This window comes from Balaenoptera borealis (assembly GCF_965194805.1).
Source record: "Balaenoptera borealis genome assembly, chromosome: 4".
In the NCBI taxonomy this organism is placed as follows: Eukaryota; Metazoa; Chordata; class Mammalia; order Artiodactyla; family Balaenopteridae; genus Balaenoptera; species Balaenoptera borealis.
The window spans coordinates 132,288,276-132,309,231 of NC_138861.1; the positions used below are offsets into that span (position 1 = coordinate 132,288,276).

Sequence of the window (20,956 nt, forward strand, 5' to 3'; positions counted from 1 at the left end):
GAATGTTTAGGATGGAGATGATACTGGCACTCATTAAAGGACTGGGATAGGAGGGTTAATTTTTTAAAATATTTTCTTGTCACCTGGTGCTTTTGCCAGGTCAACATTGTTCCGTAAAAGCTTACAGACACCCAAAGTTTGAAGTAGCTCCTTCTACCCTTCTGAGTTACTTCATTTTCCCTCCTTGGAGAGGGTATACAGGGAATTAAAGCATTATTTTAATCCTCAGGAGAGTCCCAAGAGGAAGTTTGTCACCAGCTGAAAAGGGAATGTGGTCCCTAGGGAGCCGCCTCTAAGGAACGGCTGAAGCAGGCAGCATCCTTCAGCCATCTCTGCCGCCTGCAGCTCCCCGGTGGCCAGAACCTCATTGTCTTTGGCTTCTTGGCTGTAGCTCCCAGTTAATGGAAAAACATGTTGCCATTTAAAAGCAGATGGGAATTCACTTCAGGAGGAAATAAAAAGTCATTTTTGGTTATAGCTATTGTTTTCTTTTGCCTTTGATTTTTGTTTTTTAAGTTATTTGTAGCAGATTCCACTTCATGTATTTGTCTTATATCAAATTATCCTAGCTCCTTTAAGAAAACGTTTATCTTACCCACTGACAGGAAATCAGCAGTCACAAATAGATGCATATGAAGCCATGACGGGGCCCATTACCCATGTGCCATGTGCTTGAGGACAGAGGTGATGAAGAAGATACATAATTTCCTCTCTGTATAGGAATTTGCTGACACAGACTGACAATTAATATCTAAAATTTGGATTGAATGTTTATTTGCATTTGGATGTTACCCTCCTTTTAGTGATTATCTCATTAAAACTGACAAACTCTCTAAGAGCCAGGTATCAGCTGTACATTTTATAAATAATATAGACAATGATAGCATTTATTTCATATATCAAGATTTGAGAATTCAGCTTTCAAGAGAGGCAATAAAGTAGGGGAAAAAAAAGAATTTTAATGCTGCAGTTGAGTAGACTTTTAATCGAACTGTAGCTCTTTTCTCTTTGGGTGGTTACAGGCAAGTTATTTAACTTCTTTGAACCTCAGTTTCGTCATTTATAAGATATCTATGTGACTGAAATTGTTTTGAGGGTTAAATGAGATAATAAATGTAAAAGCACCAAGAAACAAGGCCTGACACATAAGGAGTGCTTCATAAATGTTATTTCCCTTCATCCTTTCCTCGTTTTATCAGTTCAGTATTTATATTTACCACTACAGTATTGGATGATGCTGCCATAAGGCAGTTTTCATTGTCTCAATAACCAGATAATTTATCTGAAATTATTATTTATAATAATTGAGTTTGCCTCTTAGTCTTTTCTTCAAAACGTAAAAATCTACTTTATATGGTGATTTTTAGGGTCATCTTATGAATCTAGCTCTAGCAATTTGTTAGAGTTAAATAATTTCACATTAATTTTTCATAAAGCTTTAACTTCATGTAAATTTAGTGTACATATCTCTATTTTACTAAAGTGATGTGTCTTGCCCTGAATTCTGTTCTGTAGTCTAGGCCCTCCTGCGTCTCATAATAACTCAAGGTCTTCATGCCAGCTTGACATTAAAAAATCACCTTCCAATGTGCCTCTTTAATTCAAGAAGCGTTCCTTTCACTGTGCTTGAGTTATTATAGCTAATAAAGGGAGAGACTTAAATTACTTTTCTATCTTGCTGATTATTATTCCTTCTGATGGCCTCTCTCTTTTCTCCTACCCAGTGAAAACAGAAGGAGCAATCGTAACCACGTAGGATATCTGTACTCTTCCTACATGAAGCTTCTTGTGACTGTTTTCCCTAATCTAAAAATCAGGATCAATGTACTAGAACCTGGTATAGATTGACTCTATATGACCAGCCTAACAACACATCTAAGATAGGACTAAAGATCCTAAGGCAGGACAGGACACGTTTTGGCCTGGTCTCAGGCTACCTGGGTGGTGCTAGTAGAGAGCAGCTAGCAGCGGTGTTCCTATCTCAGAGTGAAGCAGGGCACTGCAGGACCTAGCAAGCTCCTGTAGACACACGTGCAATCTGCTTGTCCCGCCTTATCAGAAACTGCCCTATGAAATCATGCTGTTGTTACCAGCTGGTCTGCTGTTCTTATTTGAGATCTTTGTTTTCTCTACTCTTTCTTGTGCATTTACCCTAAAATCTATATCTATAGCCCAGAATTTCAGAGTACTCTTTGCTTATACAACCTACTGAAATCACTGCTTTGTCATAAAACCATCATGACAACCCCACCCAGAAATGGCTTCTCCTTTTGAACTCCTTTACTCTGATTTCTGTTTCACTTGTTTAGCTCTTAGGATATTTTTGTGGTTATTTTAATATGAGCAGCCGCCTCATGTCCCGTCCCCTTCCCCCTCCCCGCCCACCCCCCACCCCACCCCGTAAACAAACTGTAAGATTCTCTACGGCAGAAACCAGGTTTTCTGCTTCTTGGAGTCCAGCAAAGCAACCACTCTGTCCACTGAATCAGTGGACATTAATGTTGGATGGATGATTTATGTGTTGACTCTTAAGTAATTCTGATGAACAAAAATATCAGTTTTAACGTTCACTAAAGTGACACTTCTGGTTTTAAACTTTTTTTTTTTTTGATATACGTTATCTGAGTGCCTAACACTGTGAGAACACCGCTGTAGCAAAAGAACTAGAGCCAAGCAAAAACAATTGATACGTCTGAAGTCCCACATCAAATAAGTGACAGACCCAGAACCAGAACCTGGATCTTTCAACTCCTCCTGAAAGACTCTTCCTGCCTCTGAGTCAACAGAAGAATCTTTGAAACTGTTTCTTAGTTCCCCTTAACATCTCTGAATCTTTGATAAAGATTTGCCTGCTCTTGTGGACAGTGGATATGAAACATCTTTACATTTTTTTATATGTACTTTTCTGACAGTTGTTGTCTTTAGCTACCTCGATGTCATCTTCGCAAAAATTGTAAGCTACTTGAAGTTAGGAACTATGTTTTTCTTTATTCACTTACATTATTTCCCAGGTATTGTGAATAAGGTCTTTAGTTTAGAGGGAAAGACATATAAACAACTAAGTTCTGTATAATGTGTTTTATGTGGCATGATGTAATGATGTGCAGAATACTAGGGGAGAAAGAAGAGGATGTAACTTACGCTAACTGGGATTCAAGGTGGGGATAGTTGATCTGAGTCTTAATAGGTGAATAGGAGTTCCCAAAGTAGAGTAGGGCTGGAAAGGGGAGCATGCCTGGCACACAGAAAGGCAGAGATGCATAAAAGAATACAGTGTGTTCTAGATTCAGTTAAAGGTTAAAATATGAGTAGAAAAAGAGTCTGAGAGTGGAAGTAGTAGGTGATAAAGCAGGAAAAGTAGGCCAGACAAATGTGAAGGACCTTGCACATCATCTGGACTTGTTTTTCTCTTTTAAGCAGTGGAGAACCATTGAAGAATTTAATAAGAAATATTGTGGTCAGATTTATGTTTTTGAAAGATTGGTGGCATTTGTGTCCAAGGCCACCACTAGCTTAGCCTATGGAGCACCTTTACGTGAATTAGAAAAAGATGCTCCTTTACCCCATTTGATGACAGATTCCTGTGAGGGCAAGAGGCTTGTCAAGCAGAACATGAGCTTTCATGAAAGTCCCTATTTCATTAAGTCCTTATTCACCCCCTCAGCTGGGCATCCTTGTATATGCACAACCTTCACATCTATACAGGGTCGTCTCATTTTTTGGCTTATCCACCTTTAAATATCCCTCACAGTGCCTACTCACACAGTACCTCATATAAAGTTTATATGTATTCATCAAATAAATAAATTTAGATTTTAATTACAAGAAGATAAACTACTTTCTGTGACTTTAAGATTTGCCTCATGAGCCCTTGGACAAATATGTTTTGTGAATGGGATAAATGGGAATTTAAAGATGTCTTTTGTACAACATTAGCACGTTAATAAACCTGCCATGAGGTGCAGCACCTGATATGAATGGCCAAAATATTAAAAGTCAGGTGGATTATGTCTTCTGAGCCATATTACCACTTGTAACTTTGAATATAAGCTCCTAGGGCAAGTACCTTATCTCTGCAGCTCTGTTCCATGGCTAAAATGTAGCTACCCTGCTGTAAATGAATCATGATAAAACCTTCCAGAGCAAAAATCAGATACACTAAAAGCTTATATTTAGACTGTAACTTTTAAGCCAGTCCTCCACCCCTCTCCCTTACCATTTGGTAAAGACCAAGACCTAGACTTAAGTCCCATCTTGACCATTTACTGCAGTATTAGTTTGGCCAAATCAGTTACCATCTCTAGAGCTCAGTTCTTGTATTTTAATAAGGGAGTAGAAATAATGGCCTTTATGATCCTTCCTAGTGCTAAAAATGTGTGCCTATATAACTGTCATAGATTAGATTAATTGTATAAGGAATTCTTTAGGGGTTGGACCTCCAGGGACATATAACATGGTTACGTTTTCCTTACAATGCTTGTAGAAACCTGGGGTCTTGGGGTTGTGGTCAGTGTCTCTGAATACTTGCTTCTGTGGCCTAGAGATCCTAATCATGGCACCAGAGGAATGGGAACCTTGAAAGACTCTGACAGTTCATAGAATTTGGATTTTAATAAAATTCTCCTAGGAATTCCTTGGCAGCCTAGTGGTTAGGACTCCATGCTTTCACTGCCGAGGGCCCCGGTTTAACCCCTTGTCTGGGAACTAAGATCCCATAAGTTGCATGGCATGGCCAAAAAAAAAAAAAAAAACTCCTTAGCAAACTTTAACAATTTTCCACTGAATGGAAATGAAAGTTTTCATTGCTCAGAGATTCCCATGCCCAGTGATTTTTTTTTTTTTTTTCCTGATACTTTTGGTTTTTCTGCTTTTCAACTTCCTTAAGAACAGCAAGTCAGGTTCAATATCTATGATTCTGGAGATGTTAGGATAAAAAGTCTTATAAAACAGAAATATGCATCAGCCCACTTTTTCCCTAGACTCTTTGTTAGGAAAGTAAGAAAAAGCTACAAAGTTATAATGTTCATTTTAACTTACAGTTTTTAAAACTTACAGCATATGGAAATGTAACATTCTCTATATTTCCAAACATGAACTTCTACTTAAATTGGCAATAAAAAGAACCTTAATTCAGCTTACCTGAGTCTGTTTTAGATAGGATGTTTACACCAAGCAAATCATCCTCCAGAACACCTTGTGCTGCCATACCTGTATTACTGACTCCTTGCCAGGTGTTTAAAACTGCTGTCAGGTTACAAGAAGCATTAGTCAGAAAGGAAATGAATATTGAATGAGAGGCTGGCTGGCAACAAACTTAATACAGCATTTTATTACTGAAAATATAAAGTACTGAAGCCCCTTTATAAAGAGAAGCAGTATATCGAGGATACAAGTTCATCAAGACCTACCTGATAATCTAGTCCCCAAGCCTGGTATCCAGGCTAAATAAGTATCTATAAAGAATTACTCAGGCCAATAATAATGGCATTTTAATATTCCACCTTGTTTCTCCTCTTCCAAATTCTCAGTCTCTCTATTGACTCATGCTGGTTCTCCAGAATTTTTGTACAGACATTTAATCTGTGATTCTTCATCTTCAAGTGTGTGATAAATTTGGGGGGCTTCTACCAACTTGAAAGGAACTCATGATTTTAAAAAGATGTGTAGGGACTTCCCTGGCGATCCAGTGGTTAAGACTTTGCCTTCCAATGCAGGGGCTGCGGGTTTGATCCCTGGTCGGGGAGCTAAGATCCCACATGTGCCTCGAGGCCAAAAAACCAAAACATAAAACAGAAGCAATATTGTAACAAATTCAGTGAAGACTTGTAAAAAATGGTCCACATCAAAATTAATTAATTAATTAATTAAAGGATTGTAAAGCATGGTACTAATTCTATAGTATAGATTCTAGTAGGGTTGGATATTTTCGTTTGCTTATTTGAGGTGAAGGTAGGCTAATTTCTAATAATGATCCTAATTGATCTGTATATGAAAAGTATGCCACCAATGTAAGTGAAAACTCTTTCTTCTTTTATGAACAGTTTGTACTATGTGAAACTGCATTACAGTTAAGCAAATGAGTTATGGAATGAGAAATATCTAAATCCAAATGCGCCAGGTCTGACCATTTCCTAGATTGTGACCAGTTTCCTTATTATGTAAATTATGTGAGAGATCGCTCCTTTATAGTTCTGTTGTCCAGAATAGATGAAATGATTCATACAATAAGTAATATGTGTACTTATCCTAGTACATATAGCAAGTGCTCAATAAATCATTTTGGTTTTTTTTTATAAATCAGCAAAATCAATTTAATTGATATCTAATATAAAGAATTTACAATTTGCTTAATTTTTCCATATTTTGTTGCCTTAGATTTTATGAATACTCATGAGTGTTTCATGTGTATGTCATGTTTTTAGTTTTGGTGGTGTGTTCTTTAAATTCAAACTATATTTCATATTTACATGCAGCATTTATTTCAGCTGGTTTATATTTATAAACATCTGTAATTCCTATTTTTATTTGTTCCTTTTTAAGCATGTATACTATTGTTTCCAAGTGTAAAGCTAATGTTTCTTTTCAAACTGTCTACATAATATCCCTATTTTAGTATATCTGTTAAGGTAATTCCTAGTTCCTTGCATACGACTTAAATTTTTTTATATAAATTTATTTATTTTATTTATTTATTTTTGGCTGCGTTGGGTTTTCGTTGCTGCGCGTGAGCTTTCTCTAGTTGCGGTGAGCCGGGGCTACTCTTCTTTGCCGTGTGCGGGCTTCACATTGCGGTGGCTTCTGTTGTTGCAGAGCACGGGCTCTAGGTGCACGGGCTTGAGTAGTTGTGGCTCTCGGGCTCTAGAGCGCAGGCTCAGTAGTTGTGGCACACGGGCTTAGTTGCTCCGCGGCATGTGGGATCTTCCCAGTCCAGGGCTCGAACCCGTGTCCCCTGTATTGGCAGGCGGATTCTTAACCACCGTGCCACCAGGGAAGCCCACGACTTAATTTTTTAATGTAAGTTTTATTAATTAAAAAGAAAAAAAAAATAGTGAACCTAGCATTTCTACTAGAACGATGATTTAGGAAATACGCATACCTAATTCCTATGCCCTTTCATTTTAGCTAAGGGTTGAACCCGAGTGCTTAGGTAAGTCTCAGAAATCGAATGCTAAGGACAAAAGTACTGCAGGTATGTCATGTGGTGTTTGACGGTGACATAGGGATGTTCTTATTCTTCATCCTCAAGAGACAGTAACTCTGAGTTCTGAAAGGTATCATTCTATTACAGTGTTACTAAAACTCTGTAAAATCGTTGTTTAGAGTTGCACTGCAGTCATTAAATTGTTCTTAAACATAACCTCTACTGTGTTTTAGGGATTTAAAAACTGAATCTAATCTTGCCTTAGGCTTGAAAGAAAAGTAGAAAGAATTAAGATTTGCATGTCTCTCTTCTGTTTTGTTTTGTCTGTTTTTAACCTCCAACTATTATTTCTGGTGTTCTTTAATAATGGCTAGCTCTCTTTTTGCTTAAAATCTGGAAAATGGGTTTTGCTTTTATATTTGTAGGAAAGTTCCCCTGTTCATTTAGAAGAAAAAAAAGAATTAGGTATAATCCACATGCCACTTTTATGATTTTGAATGTTCCAAATCATAAATTAGTCATTTTCTCTTTTTCTTCAGAATTACAAAAAAAAAAAAAATCACTTAAACTGTTTTTGGCATTTGGACAAGACCTTCTTTCAGTGATAGCAAAAGTAGCCCCTTGGCATATTTTTATTCACTTTAAAAGAATCCTTAAGGAGTGGTTTTATATTTAAAAGCAAGAATTGTATTTAGTTTGCCTAGCATTAACTTCTTGCCAGAATTCTTAAAAATATGAAAGGTCAAACAAACACTCTGAACAATAGTAGTCCCCAGCATTTCTTTTTTCTTTTCTTCCCTGTGTCATAAATCTGGGTCAGAACTGGAGTTTAGGGGGGAGATGAATCAAAAGTTGTCAATTCAAAGTGAACTTTCTTGTTGTACAACTGAATTGGTCATAATGGGCATGAAGTTTGCATGCATGCACACATTTCATTCATGGCTTCTACCATTTCATTCATGGCTTCCTTATAGTTTAATAATAGATGTTTATGCTATAAAATTAATAGTGTGCACCTGCTGTGTACAGCACAACAAAACTTTTTGCCATGTCTAGTTTATTTTTGAACCCTCTAGGGATAGTTTCATGAGCAAATTATACCCTCAGTGCTTTTAAATTACATATTTTAAAGAAATATTTCTTTACAAAATTTTAGAATATTTATTATATAAAGCAAGTTACATTAATATTTTCATTCACTTTGTACTTGTATATAAAACTATAAATCAATAATTGAATTTTAAGAACATAATAAAATAACTCAAGTAAGTATAAGACTTGGTTGATATTATACAACATTCTAAATTATGTAAAAATTGAAACATATCGAAGTCCAACTGGAACATGATCTAGCTTAGTATAAAATCTGGTTTAATGTGGGCATGTCTTGGATCCTACCCCAAGTGGTTTATTGCAGTTAGTACCCTAAAACCTCAATATAATAATTTTTTCTATAGTAATATCTTATAGCATGAAGTAATATATAACTATGTTCTGTATTATTTTGAACTTTTATTTTTGCTACTCCTGTAGTGATATATCCTGAGGACCTCCAAGGGGCCTAAATATAACTTTTACAGGTGTTTGAAGAATCAGGTGACTTGCTGGCTGAACCAGCTACATCTGTAAAGCTTTGTTTAAATATAGCTATACATGTAAACTGATCATGCCTTCTAAGCTAACCACCCATGAAGACTGTATGTTTTCTTCTTTGGTAGACAGTACTTTAGATGATCAATATATAATCCACATTTATAGTCATATAATAGGCAAAATGTAGAATAAAGTAGAAGAGAATGTTTCTCTCATTTTATGTGCTTCACAGAGAGACCCACAGGCTGATTGGGAAAAACAAAAACAAAAAGAGAGTGAGAGAGAGAGAGGGAGAAAGAGAGAGGTCTTAGTGCCTAATAAGCTTGAAGTTTTCTTTCCTCTTTTTCCTGATAGTAATTGCTTATAATTTTTTAAAGAGTCACTATGAACTAAATTCTGTCCCTGCAAAATTCACATGTTGAAGCCCTAACCCCCACCGTGGCAGTATTTGGAGATAAAGCATATAAGGAAAGGAAGTAACTAGGATTAAATGAAGTGATAGAGTAGGGTCCTAATAAAGCATCCTGAATGTACAGAGGAAAGGCCATGTGAGGTTACTATGATATTTGTGGCTGTCTGCAAGATAGGAAAAGAGCCCTCACCAGGAACTGACCATGATGGCATGCAGTCTCAGACTTCCAGCCTCCAGGTTGTGAGAAAATAAATTTCTATTGCTTCAGTCACCCAGTCTATGGTATTTTGCTATGGTAGCCCAAGCTGACTAAGAGTCCATTACACCTCGCATCATCATAGCACAGATCATGTTCTATTTTTTACTTCTTTTTTTCTAACTAATAAAGATGATTTCTGTTAATTTATAGTCATTAATTTCATCCTGAATTGTCTTTGAGAATCAGATGAGTATAGGCAGTTCCTAGTTTACAAAAAGTTTACTCTAAGTTGCCTTTTGAGAATTCAAAATAACATTTATTTCAAGCAGTGCTTCCAGAAGCATTGGTGGATAGTTTCCAAGCTAGCCCCCTGACATGTCTTACACCCTAGTATAGGTAACCTAACAGTAGTAGGCATAAGTTTTAGATCCTGGAGGAAGGAGAACGTGCACTATTAGAGCCAACCAAAGGAAAAGGGGAGATTTTTTTTTTTTTCTTTTCTAGGCACAGAGCCAGTCCTATGCAAGATTAGGTTAGACAAAGTTTGTCATCGCTTTATCTCTTTGTATAGCTTTTCACCCTTCATCTTCCAAGATCCCCAGCATCCTCTTGACCTACTTTTCTGAGTTCTTTATTTTGACAGTCTCAGTCACTTGTCTGGTTGGAACAGTCTGATTAAATCAATTCACTACATAATGCCAAATAATCAAGAACACTCCCAGAGGTATCTGAATTTTTAAAAAATTTTACTTTCCCAAATGAATCTTTTAACTGGTGGATTTGGGGGTTATATAAAAAAAAGTGAATAGAAAAGAACTCAGAAGTATTCTAGTCTACTTTCTATAGCTTTTCTTGCTCTTTAACCCTTTACCTTTCCTCTTCTGCTGACTTTCAAGGTACTTAAAGGGTTTTACAAGGCTCCTTGTAAAAAGATTTATTCTACACCAAAAATTTTTACACATCCATTGAACATAAACAAATTTATAATTTGCTGAAAGGACTTCCAGTCTTTTCTGTTATATGCAATTACATTTTCACATGGTTATACTAACATTGCATGACACATTTTATTGACTCCATTGTATTAGTCTCCTCTCATCTTAAACACTGCTATTCCATTTTACTGAGGCTTATTAGCATCAGGGACTTTGGAGTGGAAGCTGAAAGGAAGGTAATAGTAATAGAAACTTCTGTAGTAAGTGATTTCGTAATTGGAAAATATTTATATTTTAGAGAACAGTTTAAAGCTGACTCTAAAAGCACCAGGGTTCTTTGAGGTTGTCTCAAGCCCAGGTCATAGGAGCAAACAGGAGGAAGAATCCTAGGGCCCCTCACCTGGACTTCATTGCGGGGAGCAGCTCCACTTAATCTGTAAGATTTTGTTTTATAACAGGGATTTGTCTCTAAAAAATTTTTGGTTTAAGGCCCCAATTTAAGAGGAAATTCATAGTTAAAAATAGAAAAAACTGGGAATTTCCCTTACAAGCACCAAAAAGACAACTGAGTTAAAGAATAAAATTATAGGGAGGGTGGGAGGGAGGGAGACGCAAGAGGGAAGAGATATGGGGACATATGTATATGTATAACTGATTCACTTTGTTATAAAGCAGGAACTAACACACCATTGTAAAGCAATTATACTCCAATAAAGATGTTAAATAAATAAAGAAAGAAAGGAAGAATAAAATTAATAACCAATTCTGCCCCTTGTAAGAAGTTTTTCTTTGTTAGACATTTTTATACAAAATTTTTGGAAATGTATTTGAAGGCATCAATTAAAGAATTTCCAAAGAAAAATATTTATAAATATTAGGTCACCAATTCTTAAACATGACCCCTAAAACTAGGACATACATGCTTAAGATCATATTTTTCTAGTATTTATATACAAAATCTGAAAAGTACCATTTTCTATTAACAAAGGACCAAAATTCTCCCTTTTTTTTTTTAAGTGATGCATTTTTATAACTTGAAAGCTATATATGGGAATCATATCTCCAAACATTTATCTCACTAGAAAAATTAGAACTATTTCTTCTACATTATTAAAAGATATGCTTTTAGTAGCTAGAATTATCTCTTACATAGCATTTTTAATTATATATATATTTTATTAATAGATTTTATTTTTGAGCAATTTTAGGCTTACAGAAAAATAAGTGGAAAATATAGAGTTCCCATTTACCATCTCACCTCCTCCTAATTTCCCTTATTATCTTTCATTATTGTGATATATTTATTAAAATTGTTGAGCCAGTATTGATAGAGGGTTTTTTTTTTTTTAAGATTTATTTATTTATTTATTTATAGGCTGCGTTGGGTGTTCGTTGCTGCACGCGGGCTCTCTCTAGCTGTGGCAAGCGGGGGCTGCTCTTTGTTGCGGTGCGCGGGCTTCTTATTGCAGTGGCTTCTCTTGTTGCGGAGCACAGGCTCTAGGCCCGCGGGCTCAGTAGTTGTGGCGCACGGGCTTAGTTGCTCTGCGAACATGGGATCTTCCCGGATCAGCGATTGAACCCATGTTCCCTGCATTGGCAGACAGATTCTTAACCACTGTGCCACCAGGGAAGTCCCTAGATTATTATTATTAACTAAACTCCATAATTTATGTTAGGGTTCACTCTTGGTGTTGTACTTTCTATGGATTTTGAGAAATATATAATGACATTTGTATCCACCATTACTGTATCATATAAAATAGTTTCATGGCACTAAAAAGCCCATGTGCTCCACTTATTCATCCCTTCCTCCCTGACTCCAAACCCTTGATCTTTTTACTGTCTTCATAGTTTTGCCTTTTCCAGAATGCAATATAGTTGGAATCTTCTTTCACATAGCATTTTGCATTTAAGGTTCCTTCGTGTCTTTTTGTAGCTTGATAGCTCATTTCTTTTTATTGTTGAATAATATACCGTTGTCTGCATGTACCACAGTTTATCTGTTCACCTGTTGAAGGACTTACAAGTTTAATGAATGAAGCTTGAATACAGCTGCTATAAACATTTATGTGAAAGTTTTATTTATAGACTTAAGATTTCATCTCTTTGTGGTAAATATTAGGAGTGTGATTGCTTGATCATACGTAAGAATATGTTTAATTATAAGAAACTGACAAACTGTCTTCCAATATGGCTGTGCCATTTTGCATTTCCAACAATGAATGAAAGTTCTTGTTGCTCCATATCCTCATCAGCATTTGATGTTGTCAGTGTCTTAGATTTTAGCCATTTAAATACAGGCATAGTGATATCTCATTGTTAATTTGCAATTCCCTAATGACATATGATGTTTAGCATCTTTTCATTTGCTTATTTGCCATCTATATATCTTCTTTGGTGAGCTGTCAATATTCACATGTTTTGCCCACTTTTAACTGGGTTGTTTTCTTATTTTTGGATTTAAGAGTTCTCTGTACATTTTGGATACCACTCCTTTATCAGATTTGTGTTGTCTAAAGATTTTTTTCTTAGTTCGTGGCTTATCTTTTCACTCTAAACAATGTCTTTCATAGAGCAGAAATTTTTAATTTTAATGAATTATCTATTTTTTCTTTCAAAATACATTTAATAAGGTATTAAATATATTCTTTCTTTAAAAAGTATCTATTTGGAATCAGTTTATGCTTTGTAAATGTTTATAGATAAAAACCACCATATTTGCTCAATAGTTTACTTTTGTCCTCATAATTGTGATGATTTATAACTTTTAATGGCAAGGGAGAATTATTCCCTCAAAGAACTGTTAGCCATGAAGAAAACCATTCTCTCTTGAACATTATGCTACTGTATTTGAATCAGATATTTCTGCCTGTATGAACAGAAAAACATTCTCCTCAGAAACTGGGACTCAGTACTCAACAGGAGCGGTTTTAACTTGGGCACATGCGGTATTTTACATGTAGATCATACACTACACAATGGCAGTACTATATGGCCATGTTTTAAAACACAGGATAACTGTGCTAGGAGATGATAGATGAGGGGAGGGACCTTTTAAATGAAGAAGTACATTATAGAAAGAAGTTTTTACGTTTTTAAAGTTTTGTCTGATTCAGGAACCTTGTCACATCACACACTGGCAGTGAGGTGATGGAGTTTATATATTCAGCAATCTCTTTTTATGGGCACAATTTAAAAAATACCCTAACAAAATACTACAGTAGAGTAATACAGAGCAATCTAGGATAATTTTTCTTTTTACATTGACTTAGCTTTACCTGTATTTTGTGGGTCTTCTGTTGCCACAGTGCACATATATATATGTATGTTCGCCTACACATCAAGCTCATACACAGATCGCAGCAATTAGAACTTAGGACTTAGCTGAAACTAAATTATTTTTCATATCAGGCAGTTTCCCACAATTAGCAAAGCTACCTTATAGGAGTCATATAGTAAACTGGAGCCATTTATTACACTATTAAAAATGCCCATAGAATGGGTTGTGCCCTACATGTTACAACAGCTTTAGAGAATGAAAGCTTAGCAACTTTAGAGAATGAAAGAAGAAGCAAATACAGTTATATTTGGGTGGCAATAACAGATAGACTATCGTCTGGAGTCTAGTATAGATAATAAACATTCACCTTTGTTTTTCCTACTCTCCCTCTCCTACTTTCCTCTTTTTCCCCCCCAGCTTTATTGAGATATAATTGACAAATAAAAGTATGATATTTAAAGTGTACAGCATGATGATTTGATATACACTGTGAAAGGATTCCCTCCATCAAGTTAATATCAATACACGTATTTTGTGTGTGTGTGTGTGTGAGAGAGAGAGAAATTTTAGTTTCTACTCTTGGCAAATTTCAGTTATACAATACAGTATTATCAACTTTAGTCATCATATTATACATAGATTTTCAGACCTTTTATTCATCGTATTACTGAAAGTTTGTACACTTTTACCAACATCTCCCTATTTCCCCGACTCCCTAGCCTCTGGAAACCACTTTTCTATTCTCCGTTTCTATGAGTTTGGCCTACCTTTTTTTTATTTATATATTTTTAGACTCCACATATAAGTGATACCATGAAATATTTGTCTTTCTCTATGTTATTTCACTTAGCATAATACCCTGCCTGCTTATTCGTATCACAAATAGCAGGATTTCCTTCTTTTTAAAGACTGAGTAATATTCCATTTTATGTATATTTATAAATATATAAATATTTTATATAATATATATATATCACATTTTTTATCCATTTATCCAGAGGCAGACACTTAGGTTGGTTCCATACCTTGGCTGTTGTGATTAATGCTCCAATGAACATGGGAGTACAGGTGTCTCTTCAAGATAATGCTTTCATTTTCTTTGGATATGTACCCAGAAGTGGGATTGCTGGATCATATGGTAATTTTATTTTTAAGTTTTTTTGAGGAACCTCTATACTGTTTTCCGTAGTGACTGTATTAGTTTACATTCCCACCAACAATGTGCAAGTGTTCCCTTTTGTCCACATCCTCCATAGTATTTATCATCTCTTCTCTTTTTGATAATAGCCATCCTGACAGGTGTGAAGCAGTAACTAATTATGGTTTTGATTTGTATTTCCCTGATGATTAGTCATGTTGAGCACCTTTTTATGTACCTGTTGGCCATTTGTATGTCTTTGGAAAAAATGTCTATGTAGGTCCTTCACCCGTTTTTAAATTGGGTTCTTTGGTTTTTCGCTGTTGCATTGTATTAATACTTTGTATATTTTAGATATTAACCCCTTTTCAGATGTATGATTTGCAAGTATTTTCTCCCATTTAGTAGGTTGCCTTTTCGTGTGTTGTTGGTTTCCTTGCTATGTAGTAGCTTTTTAGTTTGATGTAGTCCCACTTGTTTATTTTTGCTTTTGTCACCTTTGCTTTTAGTGCCAAATCCAAAACATCATCGCCAAAACCAGTGTCAAGGAGCTTACCCCCTATGTTTTCTTCTAGGAGTTTTACACTTTCAGGTCTTACATTTAATCCATTTCAAGTTGGTTTTTGTGTGTGGTGTAAGATATGAGTCCAGTTTCATTCTTTTGCATGAGAATATCCAATTTTCCCAACACCGTTAATTGAAGAAACTATCATTTCCTCATTTTATATTCTTGGCTGCTTTATGAAAGTTAATTGACCATATATGCATGGATTTATTTCTGGGCTCTCTATTCTGTTCCATCGATCTATATGTCTGTTTTTATGCCAGTACCATACTGTTTTGATTACTTTAGTTTTGTAATATAGTTTGAAATCAGCGAGTATGATGCTCCAGCTTCGTTCATCTTTCTCAAGATTGCTTTGACTCTTCAGAGTCTTTTGTGGTTCCATACAAATATTAGGGTTGTTTGTTCTATTTCTGTGAAAGGTGTCACTGGAATTTTGGTGGGTATTGCACTGAATCTCTAGATCACTTTGGGTAGTATGGACATTTTAACAATACTGATTCTTCCAGTCCATTAACACAGTATATCTTTCTATTTATTTGTGTCTTCTTCAATTTCTTTCATCAGTGCCTTATAGTTTTCAGTGTATAGATCTTTTACCTCCTTGGTTAAATTTATTCCCAAGTACTTCATTCTTTTTCATGCCATTATAATTGGGATTGTTTTCATAGTTTCTCTTGCTGATAGTTCAAAGCTGGAGCACCAGATGTGTGTACAGGATCCTTCCAGGGAGATACTGGCAACTTGGTTTCATTGTTTGAGCTGGCCAAAAAGAGAAGGTGGGAGAAGTGTTTGCAGGCTTCCCCCAGAGATTGCAGCCAACTCCTAAATGTGTGCATAACTACAAGCTGGACCCTTGGGCAGCAGTTTGTAAAGTATGCATTTAGACCCCTTTCAGGGAAGGACTGGGAGAGATAGGTGTTTTTTTATTTCTTCCTCTGTGCTGAGTCCTGGGGGGGATAACTACAGTGATTACATATGTACACATGAAGCACTGCTTCCTTGTTTGCTATAATCTTATAGGTCTTATGCACACAAGCCCTGTTGGCTTCCAGAGCTAGGTATTTGGGAGCCAGGTGGAAGTCTTAAAAGTTGAGGCCTTAAATGTGCAGTCCAAACCATTGCTCCTCAGGGAGAAGCTGAGAGCTGAGAGTTAGTTCTCTTCAGATTGTATGGCTGTGTGCCAGAGTGGGGTTTATGACAAGAGTGCATCTCAGCCTTTCCTACCCATTTCAGTGTGGGTATTTTCTTCTTCATCCTATGTACACTATGTATACAAGTCTCTCAGCTTATTTCTGGATTTCTTTCATAGGTAATTGCTCCATGTGTAGCTGTACAGCGTGTATGTGGGAAGAGGGAAGTTCAGAAATCTCCTGTGTTGCCATCTTGGTCAACTCCCCTCCTGCTTTCCTTTTTATAGTATAAAATCAAAGTTCTTTCAGCGGTATCAAGCAGTGAAAGGGGTGAGCAAAGACCAGACCAGAAATGGATGTGTTTCTTTGCCAGGGTTCTCTTGCCTACGTTAAAAACTAACAGATGCCAAAAAGAAGTTATAATAGAACAGGATGTAACTTATGGTCTAGATTCATCTTTTTACATTTTTTTTAATGAGTAATTTGGAAGCTTTCTTTGAGGACTGGTGAGTTTAAGCAAAACTCAGAAATAGGGACTTCCCTGGCGGTCCAGCAGTTAAGACTCTGCACTTCCACTGTAGGGGTCACAGGTTCAGTCCCTGGTTGGGAAACTAAGATCCCACATCCCACATGCCGTGTGGTGTGGCAAAACAAAAAACAAAAAAAAAACCCTCTGAGAAATAATGTTTTTTTTTAATCTGGGAGACTGGCTTGTTTGACTTTGCTTAAGATTGTTCAGTTTCTTATTTCTCTGAAGAGACACATGGACTTCATTTGCTGACCTTATTACAACAGTCTTCATTTATATTAGCATATTAAAGGTTGAAGTTTCACCTGCTATCAGTTTTATTTCCTGTGTAATACCTTGCCTTTAAAGCATTATGTTTTGCTTTTCCTGCTGCCTATCAACTGCAGAACTGCTGTTGTCTCCCTTGTTTTAAAGGCTACATTCTCCCCACCCATCAAATGGGGATAAATTATCTTATTGAACGAGGAGAACAAGGATATTTAAATAAACATTTTGTTATATAGCTGCTGCTTCATGGAACTATTTGTTTGAGTGTTTTGTACCCACTCAGCTTAGAGATAACTTCTTCCAGAAAGCCATTTCTAACCACTTCTAGCCCAGATTAGATACCTTTACTATGTATCCCATAACACTTGCATATTTCCCTTTCTTATCTAGCTTTGGGGTTTTGTTTTGCTTTTTAAGCTTTGTTGAGACAGAATCAGTAAAAGTAGCTGTAGCTGGTGTTGAGAATCTTGACTCATGAGTTAGGATCTATGTAGGCCTGGTAATTTTGGTGACTTTAAGCTAAAAATGGGTTCCTCAACTTAGCACTTGATGAAGATGGGAAAAGTTGTTGAAAATATCTTAACATATGCAGTGTAATAAAGCTCTAGGAGATTTTACTTTCATATCTTTCTTGTAATAGTTTCTGATAGTTTCTTATTCCTCCAGTATGGCTATGGTAAATATTTTGGTTCACTTTGGAAGCTCAACCACATGTCTTGATGCTATTATCTCATACCCTCTGAGTCCACAAGTCCTCTTTTCATTTCAGGGCTGTTACTGCAAAGTCTTGAAATGTGTGCTTCCTTGGCATACCCTTTAAGAACAAAGCCCTTAAAAAGTAACTCCAGAAAGGGCTTTAATTCTCTAACTTGCTCACCAAAATGCTAGTTATGCCTGTGTGGTGCTACAGCTGTCTGTTCTGACTGAAGCTCTATGTCTGTGTCCTCTTTGATGACCACATCCTCCCTTTTGGGCCAGCATTCATCTGGATACTGTGGCAAAAGGAAAGATGTTTACATCCCTTTCAGCAAAGAATTCCTTCCATGGGCTCTAAACTGAAGTCAAATCCCCCTATTTTACAGAAATATGCAAACCATGTAACTTTCAGTGTGATACTATTAAATATGTCCCCATAATCAGTATATCCAGCTATTGTTTAAGAACTTCATGACTTCTGTTAACATGGGCCACAGGAACCTGCTCAACACACTGTATCCTACTCACCTTCAACTGCTGAATTACAAGCTTCCCCAAGGTAGGATCTGTGTCATATCTTTGTATCCCCAGAACTTGAGCACTTAGGAGATGCTTCATAATTTTTTTAATAAAAGAATAAATGGCAGAATGAAAAATGAAGTGCCTCATAGGTCCAGATGCTGTGAACTTCATAACGACTCTTTCTCATCTCACTTTCTTTAGAAAATAGCAATCACACACACACACACACACACACACACTTTTTTTAAGTAAACAAAGCAGCAACTCATTAAATGCTGTCTGGTGATTTTATATACTTTATGATATATTAACATGCTAACCTATCTTAACAGAATAGTAGAAAAAGATTAGTGGGAAAGTATTTCATCATGCAGAAGCATATTGGAAAAACTATTAAGAGCAGCTAAAATATAAGCACTTAGTATCTCTTAGCCACTGTTCTTACTTAAGACTTCATAAGCATTATCTCATTTGTGTCTTTTAGCAACCCTTTGAAATAGATACTACCTTATACCTTTGATTCTAAGATGCCATCAGTTGTTAGAGCCATCATCAAACTAATCGTAGCTTTACAGTGACTCTGTGTGTTGGAGGCATAGAGATTGCCACTTTAACGTTCATGTCTATTTTATGACAGATATTAATTTTAAATGTTGAACATTTAGAAAAGCATGTCTTAGTAAAATCCTTAAGTACTTTAGAAATTGAGGTCCAGGCCTCAAGGTACAGCGTGCTGGCCTGGTTCTACATGTAGCTGGCTCTGCATGTTGAGGCTAAGTTCTGAGACATAGATGTGTTGAACCTGTGGGGTGACCTGTGGAAATCGAACATCTTTAAACAAATTTATGAAACTTCTCATTACGCATGGTAACCTATACACACTCATTTACATCTGCTTCCTTCTGAAACTTACTAAAATAGAAGTAAAGAATAAGAATGGCATAAGCCAGTAATGACAAAGAAAATGAGAAAGTTGATAACCAATGAAAAATAGAAATAAAATTTTTGAAGCTGTACAATAAATGTACAGGTTAAGAGAATACTGAAACCTGTAGGCAAGAGAAATGAATAAGAAGCAGCTGATTCCACAGTAGGTCTCAAGACTCAAGAAAGGAATTAGAATATACGGCACCTCTGAAGAAAAAGGGGAAGGGCCAAGACCAGGATTTGTTGCAAGTCTTTACATAGAAGAGGTGGACTCCTAGATTGTTTTCCAGGCTCCTCACAGATGACCCCCAGCAGAAAATTGGAGCTTTGTTTTCAGAAAAGTTGAACTACAGAGGTTCTGAACACGAAGATACCAATTCCATCTGAAGATGAGGGAGGGATGACATGTCAAGCGAAAAACAGGGTATTAAATGAAAATCTGTATACTTCATGCTGAGATTTCCAAGCCCCTTCCCTTGCTGTGCTCCGGTCATGCTGGCAGCCAGGCAGAGTCCTGGAAGCTTGCCGTCTGGAGAAACTGACTGTTAGTCTAAGAGAACAGCTCTACAGATACTTACATTTGGGAAAATTACAGCAGTGAAGATGACCAGCTGACAAGCCTCACCCATGCACACAGAGTTTCCAATTGAAATTTTAGTCCCTCATTCCTAAATATGAATGGAAAACTGGGTAGGGATCACCAATATTTTAAGAAAGCTTCTAATATGAAAGACACTCTAAAACAAACACAGGGAAAATAGAGACAGTGAGGGAGCAGATGAAAAAAACAAATAAGAAAAAGATAGTACAACCAGGGATTTCCCTGGTGGCGCAGTGGTTAAGAATCCGCCTGCCAATGCAGGGCACATGGGTTCGATCCCTGGTCTGGGAAGATCCCACATGCTGCGGAGCAACTAAGCCCGTGTGCCACAACTACTAAGCCTGCACTCTAGAGCCCACGAGCCACAACTACTGAGCCTGTGTGCCTCAACTACTGAAGGCCACATGCCTAGAGCCTGTGCTCTGCAACAAGAGAAGCCACTGCAGTGAGAAGCCCACGCACCACAACGAAGCCTGCACGCAACAAGGAAGACTCAACACAGCCAAAAATAAATAAATAAATAAATTTATTTAAAAAAAAAGAAAGAAAGAAAGATAGTACAACCAGGAAACAAGCACCAGAGGTTCTAAAACAGAATATTTAATCATTCCTTAATTGAAATTTTAAAAAGTTCAGGTAGTCACAACATTGTAAATCAACTCTATGTCAATAGAAAAAAAAAAAATCAAAGAACAATAAATAAATAAATAATTTCTAAAAAAAACTTTTAAAAAATGTTCAGATAGAAATTTTTTTTAAAAATGCAATAGAAGCATTGGAGGAAAAAGTTGAGTAAGTCTCCCAGAAAATAAAACAAAAAGACAGGGAGATGAGAAATGGAGACATGTGACTCATAGAGGTTTCAGAAAGAACAAACAAATCAGAGGAAAGAAAACTATCAAAATTTCTTTCCACAAATTGACTAACATAAGTTTCTAGATTGAAATGCTTTACTAAGTGTCCAGTCCCAACCCATCACATACAGAGGACTGAGAATTTGGACTGTCACAAGATAGTC

General features: G+C 36.4%; 1 protein-coding gene across 5 annotated transcripts in view; it reads left to right on the forward strand.

Annotated features, from left to right (window-relative positions):
* Positions 1 to 20,956, forward strand: part of AFG2A (AFG2 AAA ATPase homolog A) — a 327,260-nt gene that overhangs the window by 267,316 nt on the left and 38,988 nt on the right. Inside the window, exon 16 of one of the 5 annotated variants that reach the window (XR_014244470.1) lies at positions 14,559 to 14,698. The exons of the other annotated variants lie outside the window; for them this stretch is intronic. The gene's annotated coding sequence lies outside the window, so the exon portion shown is untranslated. The remainder of the gene's footprint in view (positions 1 to 14,558; positions 14,699 to 20,956) is intronic. 5 annotated transcript variants of the gene reach the window in all.